Consider the following 18,722-nt stretch of genomic DNA (forward strand, 5'->3'; position numbering starts at 1 on the left):
TTCGCTTTCCAAATCGTGACAGAAATTCTTTTTAAGGAGGTTTGAGGGTCCGGGCGAACTGCCAACCTGAGACCGACAATGAGGCTGATGGGACACCACCAAGGAAGGGAGTCGGGCACAGGAGACCCCCAGGGGGCCAGCGGGCTGGGACACTGGGACCACAGCATGCCTGCAAACAGCCATTAAGAGAGCACAAGCCTCCCACCCAGGGCTCTTCCCCCCACCCCCCGGAACCCCCAACCCCATCCCTCCAAACCCTGAGAGGTTCCTGAGAACACTCCACCACCTGAGAGGACACGCCCCTCCTGCTGAGCTCAGGGAGCCTTCGTCACTCAGGGCCCAGGGCCCAAGTCTGGGAGAAGACAGACTGCTCGCAGCACACAGTGGGGCTCACCCCTGCTTGGCAGACAGTAGGTTAGCAGTGAGCACGCGTTTCACCAGACCGCGTTCAGGGACGCCGGAAGGGGGGAGAAGCAGGAGATGGGGGTGTGGGGGCTTGAGCCACATTCTCAGCTTCCTTAACAGGAAACTGAAGGCTCGTGAGGAGCAGCAGGAGCCTGGGACTCACAGAGGCGGAGCATTACAGGACAGAAGGACGGCTACCAGGACAGAGCTTCCTCAGGGAAGGTGCTTTTCATTATGAGCCCAGAAATACTACTTGACTTTTTAAAAGCGACACCTCTGCATTACTTTGATAAAAACAACAATTAAATTAGAAAAGTAATAAAAAATGTGGGGGACTTTGAGAGTGAGTCAAGAATGGATGGATGTGCAGCAACCCCTGAGGACGGGCCAGGGGTCCAGACGAGCCATAAGGCTGGATCCCGCAGGATGGCCCCTGCTTGTTGGGGCCTTGGCATCCGCCCCTGGTTGGGCCCCAGCACCACCTTTGGGGAGAAAGAGGCACCAAGCCAACTCCCCTTCATTACTTAGTGACATGCTGAGTTGTTTAATTCAGTCATGTCACAATATAACATAACGAAGCAAAAGCCAAACAGCTCGGTGTAGCTCTCAGGTGCTATGCATACATGCACAGTTTTCAACTTTCACCACGCGTTAAAGACAAACAGAACTACTCTGAGTGGTAATTTGGCAGCATATTTCAAAAGACTAAAAACACCTGCTCTTGATCCCACAGTTCCACTTCCAAGAATGGATCCTACTCTTTGGTAAAGTCTACAGGGCAGTTTGCAACAGTGACCTTAAACCATAAAAGTATGTGAGAATGCTGATTCCTGGGCCTCGCCCACAAGACACTCTGATGTAATTGGTCTTTGGTGGGGCCTGGGAATCTGTATTATGCAGCCAAGAGGGAGAACTCTTGGTTTATACCAAAGAAAACTGGAAACAGCCTAAGTACTCTGTGTAACAGAGAGGACTAACTAAATCTATCATGATAGGGCCAATGGAATCCTAGACAGTCTTAAAATAGTGTGGCAGAAAAAAGGCATTTCATTAAGCATATCCATTGTCATAGACAGATACAATGTGCTGTTGAGGTAAAAAAACAGATTATCAAAATGTATATGCAATATCATCAATCGTGGGGAAAAAGTGTATATAAAAGAATTACTACCATTCTGGAATTAAATGCATCGTTGGTAACAGCCATAATGTCTTTGAGTGTGGAAAGATTTAATTTAAATACTTTTGTTTATCTGTATGTTCTAACATTTCTGCAATAAGCAAAGTATTAGAGACACTACCTTCTAAAGTTCAAAAACGCTTAGGCACGTCACTTGTGAGTGGTCAGCATTTTAACACTGTGCGTATAGATTTCAGCTCACACCCCACCCACGCTCTGACCAGTAAATCTGTACACACAGACACACCCAAACACTCACCAGCAGCTTTCCAGGGCCCGAGCTGCCTGCCAAGTCTCTTCAGGGCGAACGACTTTCCCAGGGGTTTCGTCTTTCCTTTGTAGGTAACAAAGTCGGGCTGCCGCAAACCCAGGCTATCCTTCTAACCTTGCCACACCCACTGGCCTTCGGAATGCACCCTCACAAACGTCTGCAGGGTGGGGTGAGGGTGGGGGTTGTTATTGTAATGATATCGGAAAACCAGAGACTTGGCTTTGTGACCACAAGAAAGACAGCGAGGATGTCACCAGCACTGTGCCCAGTCCCGAAGCTGTTCAGCATCACTGGTGGGCACTGAAGGGGGAGACGAAGGAAGAGCTGATGCTAACAGACATGCACAACATGGATGTGTTTTCCGAAGAAGCTTCCAATGGGAGGAAGGGGCTGAGTTACAGTGGACCCTGGAGCAGGAAACACCAGGAGGGCGTGGCCCCTTGTGTTCCCAGCACAGATGGGAGAAGTGCCATCAGCTTTGTCCTTCACGGTCCCCACCCTGATGCCCACTCCTTGCCCAGTGCCCACCTTCCCTTATGTTTTGTATCAAAGTGGTCCACCAGAAAGGACCAAGGAAGCTGCACAGTTCTAAGTCATTATCTTCAGAAGTTTTTGAAACTTAACATAAAGGCGGTCAGGGGATTAAGACCGACCCCAGATCTGTGAGCACAGGGCTTTCACACACGGCACAGCCTGCTTCCTGGACCCAGCCTCTTGCCGGCTACTAGCCATCAGGACACTGGAGCAAGCAGGAAATCTAAAATTAGGCGCTACTCCCTGGAATGGAGGATTTATGGGATGGTTTAATTGGTAGTCTCAGGACTAAAACCTGCAGTAGGGAAACAAACACATCTTTCTGGACATCCGAGGGAGCCCGCACGCACTCTGTGACCCTCCCCTACAGCCAGTGGGGACACAAGCCTGCCGGGGACAGAGCGAGGACACAGCCCTTCCACCTTCTAGCCCTGGCATGTGCCAGAGCCATGCAGACCCTGGTCTTCTTATTCAAGAGGCAAAACGGTTTCTTCTGCTAGAAGAGGTCTTCAGATTGCACATGGAAAGTCAGGTGTTCTGAAGAACAAAAGCACCTCCTCCGCTCAGTCATCTCCGACACCCCAAACCACGAGGACAACACTCAAAAGGTCAGAGGGACATTCAACTCAGCCGTGACATGTTGACTCTGATAGGGAATATATACCTGCCAAAAAGGACTCTTTACTGTTACCTGGGCTCAAATTTAGAGCCAGAGTCGAGCAGTCTTGGTTTAAAGGTGGCCCCTCACACAGGCTGCATGTCAGGGAGAACCCACAGGCGGGGCCGCCATGCCTCCCGCACTGAGTCCCTGCATCTGGGCTGGCCCTTACAAGTAAGTTTCTGGAATCGCTGTTAGACCGATGAGCAGACACCTGCCCCATCTAATTTGAGCTCTGCAGTTACAGCCTCACTTGCATCTTTACTGACCCATCAAGAGCAGCTCCACGATGACCAATCAGAACACGCAATTCTGACCAATCAGGACAGTGCTATTTGGACCAATCAAACTGTGCGTTTGGATTCAACATTTGCCTAAAAACAAGGCAATTAGGGGAGCCTCTCCTTTGTCTCTGGGGAGCTCTCCCAGACAAATGGATCAGTATGCACCTGTGTGTTGCCATTTTCAGGTCAGGCAAGATCATTTGAAATTTTTTACAGTCCTATTTTTGGTCAATGTACAGAGTAATTAAATTATGGTTTTATGTGGCCTCCATGTGTTCAGAGAGATTTCAAGTAAATATGAGAAAAGAAGAGCAGAGGGCTTGAGGGGTATGTCCACTGGTGATGTGGGCCAGGGTGACGAACTGTCCATCCTCCGCGGGGGGTGACTCACAGCTGAGTGTCCACAGAAACCACTGATCTCCTACCAGGGCTATGGCGAGCCAGGGTCCCAAGGGACTAGCATGTCCCTTCTGCACACCCACGTCCCTTTCCATCCCACCCTCTCAATCAGTGCCAGTGGAGCTGGTCTTCTTCCCTAGAAGGGTCTTTCTAGCCACGCTCTCTCATGTCTGCAGGGGGCACCCCTGGATTCACTTGGGAGATGATGCCCCCTGAATGGAGGCCACGCCAGCAAAGCAGGGGTGATGACTGGCTGGCTGATTCCAGTGAAAAATGTGGCTACTGGTCAGGGTGGCATTCTGTCTGCAAACTGACCCAGCAGTATTCTTACTAAGCAGACAAACCCCTTCAAAAGAAGCCTGTATTTATTACAACAAGATGGGAAGGCATCTTTCTCTTGCAAATGTGTTCTTAGAGAAGATTTCAACTTCTCTAAGACAAAAGCATTCTTCCTAGGCCCTTCTTGTCTAGGGAAGGCTTCTGCTCAGGTGTGGCTTCTGGGCACCCTGCAGCCTTCCGGCAGGCGGACTGGAGGCGCTGCAGTCTGTACGAGGGAATCGGCCCACCACACGGTCTTTTCTACCTGCCAGATCAGCCGGGAGTGAGAGTTGGAAGGACCGGGGCTCTACCCGGACTTCTTTGACTGAGTAAGTTATCTGAGGGAGAGACGCTTATCCTAAATTCCTGATTCTGGTGGTGAGGTTATCACAATATTTACAGCAGTATTATAAATACCGTAATCCGTGTAATAGATCATATATACAGAGTGGGACAAATGTAGGTTCACAGTTGTGAATACATGAAACAGTTTATTCTAGTACTACGTATTAATTATTGTATTATTTTCATTCAAACAACTGTAAACCTACTTTTGCCCCACCCCATATAATATATGTAATAGCTTACATGTATTAAAAGATTTGGGGGGAAATGACACTCAAAAATCGTAATAAGTAAAACTGCGCGAAACAGCGAAACAACTCGGAAGTGGCCCAGGGAACAAAACAGTATATATTTTTGCTGGGGACAGACATGGACCCCACAACAACATTACCCCTGGTGGTCAAGATCATTAATGTTTCCTAGATTCCTAGACTGTTTTGAGTCAACAGTCCCAATTATTAAGTTCAACAGGAATTCCCTCAAAAAGGAAGAGCAAAATAAGTATTGACTCTTAGAAGATCAAAAAAATAAACAAATGGGACTACATCAAACTGTAAGGTTTTGCACAGCAAAGGAAACTATCAACAAAATTAAAAGATAATGCACTGAATGGGAGAACATATTCCCTGATGATATATCTGATAAGGGGCTAATACCCACAAATTATAAAGAACTTATACAACTCAACACCACAAACAAAAAAAAACAAAAAACACAATCGAATTTAAAAATGGGCAAAGGACCCAAATAGACACTTCTCCAGAGAGGATATACAGATGGCCAATCGATATACAAAAAGATGCTTAACCTCACTAACCATCAGAGAAATGCAAATTAAAGCCACATGGCTCCCCTAAATAAATCAACAAATAACAAGTGCTGGCGAGGATGTGGATGGACAAAGGGGAGCCCTTGTGCACTGTTGGTGGGAAGGCAGACTGGTGCAGCCACTGTAGCGTTACCTCAAAAAATTAAAAATGGAACTGCCTTATGACCCAGCAATTCCACTTCTGGGAATTTATCTGAAGAAACCCAAAACACTAATTCAAAAGGATATATGCGCCCCTACGTTCACTGCAGCATTATTTACAATAGTCACGATTTGGAAGTGGCCCAGTGCCCATCAGTAGTTGAGTGGATAAAAAAGCTGTGGTACATCTACACAATGGGACACTACTGGGCTGTGAAAAAGGGAATCTCATCGCAAATGGACCTATTCAGTGAAATGTGCCCATCAGAGAAAGACAAATACTGTATGATTTCACCTATATGTGGAATCTAATGGACAAACTGAATTAACAGGCAAAATAGAGACAGACTCACAGATACATAAAACAGACTGACAGCTGTCGGTGGGGGGAGGGCTGTGTGAAAAAGGTGAAGGGATGAAGCAAAAAAAGCAAATAGCTCAGACACAGACAACGGCACGGTGAGTACCAGAGGGTAAGGGGTGACGGAGGGAGACCTGACTTGGGGTGGCAAACATGCAGCACAATATACAGATGATGTAGTTTAGGGCTGTACACCTGAAACCTACATAATTGCATTAAACAGCGTCACTCCGATAAACTCAATAAAATGCTTAAAAATGTTTGAAATGTGCCTTTTACCTTCCAAATACAGGGCTCTGCGTCCGGGGCTCAGAGATGCTCTGGACCGCCTGCCTCCGAGCAAAGCAAATGCCCTTGCAATGTTCCAGAAAGGAACTATGAAGAATACCAAAGTTTTGCCACCCCAAAATGTGCCTTTTGGGGTACTGATTGTTTAAGCTGGTTATTAAGAAACAAAAGACTCCAAAAGAACCCTTGACCCTCCCCCTTTACCTGCTTGAAAGAATTCTGACAGAAAAATCTGCTTAAAGGGAGGAGGCATCAGCTGAGTACCATGACATAAACTAAACGTGGCTGACGTGGAGAAAGAAGTGCCACAAAGCTGTTTGTTAACCTTCCCTTTGGGTCCCGCTGCTTCTGATGGGGCAGCAAGAATTTGTTCACTTCGGGTTTGTTCTCTCTTGTCTACCTGTGAATCACCTGCTTTCCCTTTGAAATCCCAGGCTCTTGCCTCCTGCTCCTTCCTCCAAAATGCCGCATAAACCTCAACTGTCCAATGCATCTTTGGGTCTCATATTCTTGGGGCACCCCCACAACGTACCTCCCCAATAAGTGTTGGAAACTTTCTCCTGCCAAATCTTCCTCATGCTAATTTGATTATTACCCAGCCAGAAGTGCTTAGAAAGGAGGGAAGGCCCCCCCCCCACTACCATAGCACCTCCTATGGCACAAGCCAGAGGGAAGCATTTAAACTAAAACTTCATCTTTGTCTTCTGTACCCACGGTAACGCGACTTATCGCTCCACTTTTTTCCTAGAAGTCATGCCATCCTACTACTCACTTGGAGCTCTAGAGGGTCTGCTAGGGCTGCCGGTGATGAGGGGAGACTCCCACACAGGGTCAGTCCCTAGCACGCGGCTCCAGTTGCCCAGCTCACCTCGTTCTGTCCCTGCCTCTGCGCCCGGTGTGCTTTTTCCTATTTTCAGTGTCGCTGGGTCACTTCTAGTAAGGAGCAGCGGCTCCTGCCGGGCCCAGGGCGTGGGCGGGCGGCACAGACTCTGCCTCACGGAACACTCACCCGCGGGCTCTGAGTCAGTTGCCTTTTCATGGAAATGCTACTCAATGACCATTTTCATAAAGCGTGGTGCTGGCGCCGTTTTGCTTCTCTTGACACTGGCCCAAGTGTTTTTCTCTCCTGACTGATTTTTGGTTGAAACTCAGCGTGTCTTTTTGGGTTGTTTATTTTTTCATATATTTCCATTTTTACTGGAGGGGGAAACATGAGCCTCGATGGGATCCAGCTGCAGTTAAATCAGCCACGGGACGTGCCCGTGTACACCCAAGGACAAGGGGTAGACGCTGCCTTTCCAGCTGCACACACGCCAGGGGACCCTGCCCCTCGCATGGGGACACGTGTTTGTGACTGGGGTCTTCCCACAGGCCACCTGATCTTCGTGGACGCACGATGTCTGGGCAGTTCCCCGTCACCGTCTGTCCAGCGGAGAGTGTGTGGTCAGCTGTCCCACACATTCATGGCGCCCCTGAGAGACACACAGGCAGCTCGATGGCCTATCCATTTTGTCACTGTCAGTGTCCAGGCCACACTCTACATGACAGTCAGCACACAGGGCCCTGGCCTTAACGCCCGGAGCTCATCTGGACTTCCTCCCTTCCTCCCAGCCTTTCTGATATCCCGTCCTGGCACCTGCCATCTTCTCTCTGAAACAGAACCTTTCCAAAGTTAAATGCTGGCATTGTATTTAAGCTGCGCATTCCCAAGGAGGCTAACTCGCTTCTCGGAGGATGAGAAAAAGTTTCTTTTTACATGTAAAGCCCAGGTTTACCTAAATGTAGGGATACGTTCATGTGTATAATGTAAAATACCTGAACAGACCTATACACTGTACCTGTGGTGTTAAATTTTCACATGGAGAGGTGTGACCAGGGAAAAACTCTCTGAAAAGACTCCTTAGGGGCTTGGTCACGGAAAGGGGTTTAAAACACACTAATTTCAGCCGAGAGTAACTGCATCACCAAATGCCATGATCTCTCGTTGGGTCTGGCACCACCGCCTCGGTGATGGGTACGTTACAAAGTCTGAATTTGCCCCAGTCTCTTTAGGATAGCCCCCATGATTATTTCCGTGAGCCGCGAATTCGAAGAGCTACGCTACAGTGATCACTCTTTAACCAACAATTCACATACACGTCACCGCTTGTTTTAAAAGCCAATGGGTGCTGAGCATAAGAAACAAACAAACAACAACAAAAAAACCCAAAAAACTTTAAAAAGGGAAGAAACAAAGAGCTAATACTCTGATGCAGATGCAGCAGAAAGATGACTACTTAATTCGAAAACAGCTAGGTTTTACACGGCTCTGAGGGAAAGAGTTCTTGGGACATCTTTCCATTCCACAGTAAGTATCCAAAGCAGCAAACCATCCTTGCCTCGCGTTAGTCTATTTCGAAGCGTGCTCATTCCAAAAAGGAGGCTCATTCCCAGAAGAGTGCATATATTCTCAAATGGAGGACAGGCAGCTCATTCTCACTCGCTTGTTGCAGAGGCTGAAACACAGTGTGTAACCTTGCTTCCTTCGCCAGTGCAAACCAAGTCCTTCTGGGCCTCACCTGCACTCCTTTAATCTGGGTTGAACCCGAACTGACTCCCAAGCTTTCGGAGAAGAAGCCTGTGTTCCCGAAAGGGCCACCATGCGGTGGCTGCACCTTCTCCTGGCTGCGTTGGCCACGCCCTTGCAGGATAAAGAAAGGGGACCATTTAACTCATCACCTCAGAGGTTACGTGTGCCAGCATCAGAGAATACAGAAATCACTTTGCGACCACTTCAAAGGGTGAATGCAGAGGGCAGGGACAGTAAGTAGAGCCTGTTTTCTGTCTTCAAAATCCCAGGCTAGGACAGACATATGAATAATTTTCAAACACCAGGAAGTCGGTGAAGATCCCCACTGTTTTATAAAGATTGCATGGCGCCCACTGAACCTCCTGAGGCGCCCCTGGACCTGACTCCTGATGGCCAGCGCCAAAGAACGCAGGCACCTGCCTGCAGCAAATCCACTCTGATTCCCCTCATTCCCAGACACAAATTTCCATGAAAACCAGACACAGGAGAGAAAGCGAGGGCGGGCTCTTCCAAAATCGCTTCAGACCTGTAGCCTGATTTCATTAGATTCACGGGCTTGTTTCTTTGAGCCCCTTGTGAGTCTACCACTGATAACACTTCTCTGCCACCAACATTCCAAAACCCTGCGTGTAAGAAGTAAGACCAAGGAAGCAGGGAGAAGGGCTTCAGCTGCAGCAAGGGAGGTGGGGGAATCAAGAGATCAGGAGGAGGGGGAAACACTTAGCAATGCTCAGATTCCTCCAGGAGAGGACTCTGCTGTTTGTTACTTGTCCTGGGGCTCAATCCACCCAAACATCCCACAGCATGAAAGTTGTTTAGCCTCAAGGGAAAAGGCCTCTACCAGCTTGACGAAATAGAGCAGCTTCCAAAAGCACCTTTTGACCATTTCACACCTGCCAACACCAGACAGAGAAGCTGGTGGGGAATGCATTTGGGGCTGGGGCAGGCAGCCCCCTTGGCTTCCTGTCACTCTCGCTGTGCCACAGCTAAGCGCAGCACCCACGAGCTGACCATCCCACACTGGCAGTTTGTCCCCAGGGTCCTCCTCGACCATGTTGCAAATCCTAAGGACCCAGCACAGAAGCAGCTGGACCTTGACCTTCCCCGACAAGCCGCGGGGCCAGCCTCAGGTCCGGGCTGCCAGCAATGACTCGGCTTTTCCTCCCTGAGTTCAGGCACATGTGGCTCCCATCAGCGTGGTCTCAGATTCATTCTGTGTTTAGACCACTTGCCTGTCACGTTCTCATATTTACACATGTTCACTGAACGTAACCCCAAGTGAATTATTTAAGAAGTCTTAATGTGCTTCAGATTTCTCAAATACAATTTAGACTTTAAATTAAATTTGTTCTCCCGGGGGAGAGTAGGAGGTGGAACGCAGCATACGGCATCGGGCGGACATGCAGCAGGCCTCAGAGCAGACCCTCAGGTACCTCTGTGAGGGTCGCACCTGGGGACCAGCACTCCACGGAGGACGGAACAGGGCTCGACCGCCAAATTCAGCTTCAGTGCGGCAGAACCTGCCATGCACAAGATAAATATTCTTGCTTTCCTGCTTGTCCCTGAGGGCCTACAACCAGAGAGGTAGAACGATATAGCCTAGAACACACAGCCCCTTTCGTTAGTTTTGAGGTTGGAGTTTTTTTTGTTTTTGTTAAATAAATGACGGTATTCTTTGTCCTTCGATGTTTGGTTACCAATAACTGCGCTGAATTAGCTGTTAAATTTGATACGGCAATTAGAGTTGAGAAAAGCCACACGTATGTTATTTAACACAGTTTTATTTTGTTTAGGGCTTTTGTTTTTTTGTTTGTGTGGGTTTTGTTTTGTTTTGTTTTGTTTTGTTTTTTTTTTTTACAGTAAGCACTGCCACGGGGCAAAATAAACCAGAACAAAGGGAGTGGAATTCTCTCACTACGCAGAAGTGATAATGAAAACAAACTATCTAGAAGGAAGCACAGAGAGGAGTTTGCTACAGAGCAGGCACTGGACTGAAAACAAATTTCTCATTCAGGGAACTGTGAATTTTTTGCCCTCTTTAAAAGCAAGAAGTGGAAGTTATACATTCATATATTCCCTCCAACAGGGAAACTGCAGTTTCAGGACTGGACACACCATGCCAGCTCTCACTTTTTAGTGCTGTCATACCTGGTCCCAAAGTGACATTTGGGTGACATGGCCAGTGGAGCCATGGAGCCGACGTGGTGGTTACTAATTCTACGAAATCTGAACTCTTCTGAGAAACGGTCTGAACTGGACTGTACATATTGCTACCGAGCACTCAAAATGTGCTGTAAGTGGGAAGGACACCTGGATTTCAAAGATTCGATATAGGAAAAAAAGTGTAAAATATTTCATCAATGTTTTATGTTAATTACATTTGAAGTGATGATGTTTTAGACATATGTTACATGGAATAGATTATTACAATTAATTTCATCTGATTCCTTTTCTATTGCGGCTACTAGAAAATTTTAAACTACACATGTGGCTTACCATTCTATTTCCTTTGCTCAGCCTCTGGGTCGGCCTGCTTCCTTCTTGCCATCTGTCACATCTGTAAGGGGACCCTCTGCTCTGACCAAGAGGACTCCAGGCAGCAGAGCCCAGGCATGGATGTCCGAGTCGGTGGCCCAGGTCCAGTTCTACTCTGGCTCCTACAACCTGTGGAACACTGACTTAGCGCTCTGAGACTCACATGGCTACTCTGGAAAACGGGGGCAATTCGGGCACCTCCTTCAAAGAGCTGCGGTGAGGACGACCTGTGGAGACATGCACCCTTGCCTGCACCGCCTGGTGAAGTCACTGTCAGTTACCACCCTCCAAACCTCGCCTGTCCCGTCCCCTTTGCAAGATTACATTTAACTTCGCACTTGGGTTGTTGAAACTGGCATCCAGATTGGTCCCTCTGAAACCCGGGGAGGGCCAGGCAGGTCCTGCAGCATGTGGCCCGGGCCCCAGGGAACACTTCCCACCCTCCCGCCCGCTGCCTACCCAGGCCCGACATACACGCTCGTGCAGCTCCAGCGCCTCCCTGCCCTTTGGGAAACACTTCCTGATGTTCCTGCAGTTCGGCTCACGTCACTTTTTGATTCTATGATTCTTACGAAACAGACTATTTTATCTATTCTCTACCTCGTTCCAAAAAAGGATGCAAAGAGATCGACAGGGATATATGCAATATAAGAAGCTTTTTTTTTTTTTTTAAATTAGAAGTAGATGCAAGACAAACAATGAAGATCAGGGTAAAGAGAAACAAGGACAAGAACGTGAACTGGAACTGCGGAAGCCCTGGTGGCGCTGGGCACACACAGGCCTCCCGGCGATGCCAGCCACCCAAACCCTCAATGGCTGCTGAAGCTAAGACTAACAGCAAAGTCCTCCCACGAGTCACTGAGGCAGAAGGGCCTGTGTGGTGGGATGACACACTCACCCAGCAGTGGCCCCGCAGCAAGCCCCGTGCGAGGCATGGTCCTCAATGCAGCACGCAGAGCACTTGGTGTGGGGCAGTGGCACTGGTGAACGTGCCACTTTGGTTAGAATATACACTCACCCCCTTTCTTAATTTTGTGGAATATGCATTCACCCCATTTTAGAGACCGTGGCCCATGCGCGCCCCGCCTTTCTATGTTCCGGGACATGAGCATCCGTCCCTTTTCTAAGTCCCATGGCACATGCACGCACATGTAGTTCCTTCCTATAGTTCCACTCCCTGAAGGCGTGGCCTGAGTCTTCCCTGTCCCCGAGGTGCCTTGCACGCTGTCTTGCACACACTGTAAGACAGTGGCAGGCACTGAAAAGGCAGCTTGCCCCACCCCACACAGTTTACACTTTCGGGTCTCTCTTCCTAACACTTGCCTTTCTGTGACCCAGAACGTCCTCCTCGGCTGGAGTCCTGAACTTGCACAGCCTGGGTTAAATCTGCCCAGAGACCAACCTTGGCCTCTTCAGGGCTCCCAAAATTCCCAGACATGCTTCTCGTTCTGCATTAATCGCCACCCGTGGATATCTTCCCCAAGGACGCTGTGTCCAGAGAAAATGCTTTTGGTTCTTCGGAGTGAAAAGGGCTGTGGTTTTGTTTACAGGTTGTCAATATAACTAATAACTCAGGCAGGCACATAGGCAAGAACATGCTGAAATGTTCTGGCTTTTCCCACTAAATTTGCAGTTGATTTTCCTAATTTCTAGGTAGGTGCAGCATCCGGGGTTATTCAACCTTTTGGCACCTCTGGGCTACACTACAAGAAGAATTGTCTTGGGTCACATATTAAATACATTGTGACATGTAATCACACAAAAAATTCATCATGTTTTAAGTAAACTTGCAATTTTGTGTTGGGCCGCACTCACGGCCATCCTGGGCCGCATGTGGCCTGTGGGCCACAGGTTGGACACCCCTGGAACAGTCCCTGATTAATCCATGCTCCCCATCTCTCTTTTAGGACAGTGCTCTTATTTAATAGGTGATCAATAGATTTTGATGGAGAAATGTGTTTCCAGGCTGCTTAAAATTAATAAAGAAAATTTAACATGACTGAATGCTTAATTTTTGCAAAGAAAAAATTGTGTTGATGCTTAATGTAGTTGTAAATGGAATCATAATCTGCACACAAATGAACCCCCTTCTTCACCTCCGGGAAGGTAGTCTACTGTGGGTTCGACATACTGATGGGGTAATTTTATAGACCGTTTTGCAATCTGGGTACGAAGTACTTAGGAGAAATTGTTCTTGGGGGACATTCTGGTTAATCTCCTGTATTTCCAAGTCTTAGGAAACTGCAAGCACAAATCAAATTTCCTCATGACAAATGACGACAAGCCACTTCAGAACTGATACAACTTCTGCTGTGAAGTCCTCTCGCTGTGATAAAAGCAGCACTCAAAGATCTCTTCTTCTGCCTCCATAGCAGGGGCTTTGGGGGGCGAGGGGGTTGCAGAAACAGGAATAAATACCAGTAATATGCGGACCCAAACTCCTCCTCCAGAAAAGACCTGCCCTGTGCCCTGGGTTTGATCTACGTTGTTGTTACTTCTACGTTAGAACTCGCTCATGAAGTAATTTCACTGCCAGGGTCAAATACACCAGAAAGTACATTTTGATACTGAAGAAGCAAATCAACCGTCCCCTCTCGCTTACTCTGTCATCTCGCTGCCCTGCCGGCACAGCCGAGAGAGACAGCCCTGCACCAGAAGAGCTTTAGTTCCGAGGAGTGAGAGCCCCAGCTTTGGAAAGACTCGCTTCAGCCGTGGGCGGCGGGCTGCGGTTTCAGTGAGCACCCATGCAACATGGGACATCCGTTAGAGCATTCCCAGGCCAGCCGTCGGCTTCTTTGCTACATGATTTTACCGTGTTTCCTAACAGAAGAAACTTTAGCTTTCTAATACACTTAGCGTCAAAGGTTTATGTTGAGATTGTGAGTGTGAGTGATTAGTGTTTCCAGACATTTCCTTTTTCTTCTTTGGTTATTATTTGCACTCTGCTTAGATCTATGCGTGCCCATGTAAGAATCCTGAAATGCACCTTAATTCACTCCCAGGTTGAAGCTTTACCTTCCTGACTCCATGATGCGGGGGAGCCTCCCTCCCTTCCCTACCAGGCTCCTCAGAGGTGCTTCTTGCAATCCCTTCTCAGACGCCTGAGATCCCCATGCACTCCAGCTTCCGGCAGAATCCAAGCATCAGAGACACAGACAGGGTGGAAGGAAGAGCACTTTTCCCACGGCCAATCCCAACTGCCATGTTAGACTAAGGCAATGGGTAGTACACAGACAGAGTAAGGGCCCAGGTTCCTCCTACTGTTGTGAAGAGCCCCGAGCCTGGTGTCCCCAGCAGCAGCGCCCACTAATCCATTTCCACAAGGGCAGCAATGAATGCACCCCCCTAATATGTCCTCAGTGTGGCCACACACACCTCCCCGCCCAGCGCGAAGGGAAAAGGGGCACGCTCCAATTCAGACTTTTACTGTGCAACTTGAACCTTGTTACTAAGCCCCAAGAATCCATAACCCACAGTCTACTCCACTGCAGAGAAAATGAACATTCCCACCAAGAATGGAGAATCACTTAACACAGTGATTTTCAACCAGTGTGCCACGGCAGGCCCACCGGCGTGCCGCAAGAATTTTTAAAACACGCAGCGCCTGACACGCAGTCAGGGGCACGGAGCTCTTTTCCCTTAAATTGTCAAATGAAAAAATGACAGCAGCCAACACAGCAGTAGTCACCCCGAGTGAATGAATCAAAGTTACACTTTTTTTTGTCAGATCAGCAAAAGATACACTTTTTGGTGTGCCACAGGATTTTAGTAATTAGTCTAGGCGTGCCACAAGATGAAAAAGGGTGAAAATCACTGACCTAATGGAATAAGACAACAGTGGTACATCGCCCAGCAGGGCTCGGCTCCTCTGCCCCCTACAGTCAGACTGAGATGCAAACACACTCCCCCACCTTTAAACGAAGACTTGAGAACCTTCGCTCAACCAACCCTTCATCACGAGAAAACAAGGATTTCCAGTTTTGTATGGTTTTCTAATCACCGTAGATGTGCCTGTTTTCTATTCCACTCATTGGAGGGATGTTTGGGTGTGTTCTCCAGAGGGGGTGGGGGAATGACTATTGGAATAATATCAGTATCACTCGTAAAAGGAATCCTATATAAGAATCAGCCTGTGTGAAAGTCTCGTTCCCACCAAAACAATTCCAATTATAGGCTGTTTTAAACAGAGGCAGCTGCGGACCTAAGTTTTAAAAACCTTTAGACAGGCTAAGGGCTTGTCCTAGATCAGATCTCACATCTGGTTTTCAGAATTAGAAATTAAATGAGACAAATTCATTCAAAAGACCTATTTTACACACTTTTAAGAATATTTCGGCCTTCATACACAGTCATTTTCAAATAGGAAAAAGTCCATAACCGAAGTCCCTTTGCACACACTTCTGAACCAGCACCGAGTCAAGGTAGGCAAGCCTCTCGCTCTCGCTGTTGAACCACTGCTTCTCATGCACAGTCAGGGTCCTCCAGACCGGACCTCCAGGGTCCTCCATGACAGGCCACTGCAAAAACAGAAGGCCTGGAAAGTTAGCTTAAACCCAGGACTCAGACGCAGCGCTGCCTTTTGAACTCACCCTTTAATTTCTTGCCGCCGTCTGCATTTCACTTACACTTAAATTTAGCAAAGTAATTTTAGATCACCCGCCTTCGCCACCTTCCCTAGACCCGCACCGTCACAAACACGGAGCACCAGGTCCTCTGCCTTTTAAATACTAAAATGCATGACACAAAAGGTAACATTAAAAGGGGGGAAATTTTTACCCCTGGTGATTTTGAAAAACGGGTTCAGATGCTGGTCTCGCCACTAGAAATTCCTGTTGCTCTGCAGAGTGACTGCTTGGAATCCCTAAGTGTGAGAAGACGCAGAGTGAGTGTGCATAAGGTACAACCAATTAACTAACTGCTCATAAGCCCACTGAGGGTGCAAAGAAGGGCCAACAAGAACGATATTTATATACTCACGTACAAGCAGCCCCACTCCATAACCCATTCAATGAACATCAACAGCACAGACCTACATCAACACCCATCACTGAGGTGACTTTCAAAGTTCCCCCGCAACTCCAACTCACCCTGCCGCCGACGGGGACCAAACTTATCTGAAACTGAGTCAAAATATTTAAATATCTCCCTTGAGCCAGCTTCTCTCTGACAAAAACCTCTCCAAAGGGTTTCCGAGTTTCAAGGTTAAGATGTAGATCATACACAAGGCTGTGTTTGAAGGCCTGCATTGCTTGGGAATGCCTGCCCAAGGACCCTCGCACACTGGGAAAGGAAAATCGGACCCCTCAGCGTTCCCCCCTCACTGGAAAAGCCTGCCTGGGAAACACAGGGTGATGCAGCCAGGAGGTAACAAAAGAGACATGCATTTAGAAAGATCAACTCCCAGGCTAAACCGAGAACTGACTCTCGGCCTCAAAATGCTGAGATTCTGCTCACAATGACTTATTTCCGATGTCAGCTACCCTCACCACATTTGGCTTCCCACACTCCCTAAGTCGCATTCCAGACGTGTAGGGGTCTCTGTGCCAACACCTCCTGAGTGGGGGTCCCTGAAACAGCTGACAGCACTGGTATTCATTCAATATGACAGTGTCTCCCCACCACCCGGATCGGATGACCAACCGACCCGCTATCCGTTTCCACTGGGAAACCGGAAGAGTTTAGAAGCATCAGCCACTCTGTCTGGTGAAGAAATAAATCCCTTTTTATCATTTCGTTGTTGGTGTTGTTTAAGGAGAGGTAGCAAAAAAAAAAAACAAAAACCCCAGCTAATATTAAGTTTAGAAAAAATGTTTAAAGTCTTTTATTACCTATCGATATAGGCACAATATGTAACATTTTAGAATAGTAAGTTAAAAATCAATATTGACATCTTTCAGAGATGCTTACGTCTTACTTATATATCTGGCATTCCGCTGGGATCTTAGCCCTTACCACAAATAAAATACCTGATTTTATGAGATTAAAAATTCCACAAGATTTTCCTTTAATACCTACCAAAACAACACATCAGAAGTAGGGTGGGGGGGATATTTATATACGCACATACAAGCAGCCCCACTCCATAACCCATTCGGTGTTAAACACTAATTTTCAAAAGTTTACCTAAAGAAGGCAAATCAGATTAAATAGCCAAGAACTCCTCATGAAATCACAGGTACATGTAAAATGACGTACCACAATTCTACCCTGAATTTTTACAAATAAAATGAAGTAACGATAAAGTGTTAGAAAAGAGAAGAAACTGAAATTTTCAGGGCAACTGGAATTGTATTTTCTTAAACAAATAACTCAAAAGACGTAATACCCATTCACTACTTGAGTGTAATTTCCCAAAGTCATTGACTCAAATTGAAGCTCGGATTACCAAACCACAAGCAGCATTTGCAATGTTTTGTGGCACTCATAAAACCTTTCTTTGGAATTACAAAGCTTTACTTATTAACCACTCGTTTGCATAGCTCATTCTATTCCCGACAGCACTGTAATTTCAACTGTACTGATTCGTCCACCCATTCCCTGACACAGTGATTAATTTATCCGATGGCGTTTTACGTAACTGCTCTTGCTTGGTCCCCCCCAAGAAGGAGTCCGCTGTGCAAGCTGATGCCGGCAGTGCAGGGGTTAAGCCCAGGAATGTGACAGTTCTCCTGGTGATAAGGTGACGGAGAGCTGAGGCCGGTTCAGGGCTCTAAACTACTTGGAGAGAACTGAAAATACGCAAAAATAGTCCCAGTGGTAAATACACTCTGTGCCTTATGTTATGTCACCCTGGGAAGAATAAAAAGTGCTTTTTTTAACTCACACTGAAAGTTTTCTGAACCACAGAAGCTACAGAAACATGACGGGTGTGAAATCTGCCGCACATATGAGTATGTTCTTTGAAAGGACCAACGAAATTGTTACATCAAGGACAAGTAGTATTAAAGCCGCATTTGCATTAAAATTGTCTACCCATTTGACCGGGCAGTTTGGTCCGCCAGTAACAATAGGGTCTAAGTCTCCTGCTTAAAAACATTAAGGATACTCTATGCAGTGCCTTTGGTAAAACCTCCAGACGATATACAATAGTGATAAATGGAAGGTGAATTTCGAACAGAAACCAAAAAGACTAGCTGATAAAAAAAAAAATGACAGTCCACATTTTAAACGTGCCAGGTTTCCAATGGAAGGGGAACACGGGAAGCCCCTAAGCACAACAGCTGCAGGTTGCGGTGTCAGAAGGTGAAAAGACAGACTGAGAGCCGGGCCAGGAAAGAGACGTAGCGGGCTCGGGAGCGCGTGGCCGGGGTGCCCTCGGAGGGCGATTCCACGCGCCGTTGGACCAACCGGGCAGTAACAGCCAAGCCCACATCTGGTCTCTACTTTCAGCCAAGCGTGGGCTTTAATTCAACCCTGATTTCCACTCCAGACAAGAACAAATAACCTCTTGCTCGGCGCCCCAGCTGAGGCTCCGGCGACTTGCTCTCCTGGCCCCGGCCGGTGTCGGCGTGGCCGCTCCTCTCCGGGGGTCTCCTACCGCCTACCGCGAGCGTTTTCCAGGGGCCCTCCCGGGGTCGCACGCCCCACCTGACCCGACGCCGTCGG

The 18,722-nt window shown here is 47.7% G+C and overlaps 1 protein-coding gene across 2 annotated transcripts in view; it reads right to left on the reverse strand.

Moving 5' to 3' along the window:
• ERG (ETS transcription factor ERG) overlaps positions 1 to 18,722 on the reverse strand; it is a 214,924-nt gene that overhangs the window by 196,032 nt on the left and 170 nt on the right. The window lies entirely within an intron of this gene.

Source organism: Desmodus rotundus, chromosome 2, assembly GCF_022682495.2.
Source record: "Desmodus rotundus isolate HL8 chromosome 2, HLdesRot8A.1, whole genome shotgun sequence".
Lineage (NCBI taxonomy): Eukaryota > Metazoa > Chordata > Mammalia > Chiroptera > Phyllostomidae > Desmodus > Desmodus rotundus.